Here is a 912-nt window from a genome sequence, read left to right as displayed (position 1 = left end):
AAGGTACACTCAGGTTTTGACTTCTACAGTCATTCGTGTATATTGTGAATAATACAGGGGACAATACACAACCTTGAGGAGCACCAGTATTTGTAGTTATACAGGAAGATTTGTTTTGCCCTAATTGAACATATTGTGCTCTCTCCGTAAGAAATTCGAGCACCCAAGCAATTATATACTTGTTTAAATTCAGACTAGTCAATTTTTGAACAACCAACTGAGGTTGCATTGTATTGAACGCTGAAGAAAAATCTGCAAAAAGCAATCTGCAATAGCTCCTAGCGTGATCTAGATGCCTGTAGATGTTGTTTGTAAACAGCAAAATGGCATCCTCTACGCCACGTCCTGGTTTGTAAGCAAATTGATGACTATCACTCAATGGCATAAACTGATTCCTAATTTTAACAAGAACAAGTTTTTCTAAAGATTTCATGACTATTGAAGTCAGTGCAACAGGTCTGAGATCGTTCATAGTTTCAAGTTTTTCTTTTTTTTGGAACAGGAATAATTTTTGAAGTTTTCCAAATTTCAGGGATTGAAACGCATTGGAGGGACCAGTTAAAAATATGTGTATAAATGGGGGAAAGCTGGTGGGCACATTCTTTTAATAGTTTTCCTTTCAATCCATCCGGCCCAGCAGCCTTCCTCTCGTTTAGTTTCGAAAATACGAATCTCGTTTCCTCTTCACTGACCTCAATAGTCATTTCATCTTCCAAAGCCCTGTCTAATTTATGTTTTTCATTTTCAATATCAAATTTGTTTGCTGTGTCGAAACGTGAATAAAATTTATTTAAAGTTTCAATTTCGATATCTTCTGATATAATCGTGGGCTTTGGATTATAGTTCACAGCAGTTTTAAGCCCCCGCCACGTGTCCCTTATATCCCCAGAAGAAAAGCATTTTTCAATTTTA

Source organism: Berghia stephanieae, chromosome 10 (assembly GCF_034508935.2).
Source record: "Berghia stephanieae isolate SIO BIC M18660-M18661 chromosome 10, UCSD_Bste_1.3, whole genome shotgun sequence".
In the NCBI taxonomy this organism is placed as follows: domain Eukaryota; kingdom Metazoa; phylum Mollusca; class Gastropoda; order Nudibranchia; family Aeolidiidae; genus Berghia; species Berghia stephanieae.
Note: the sequence above shows the minus strand (reverse complement) of the source record.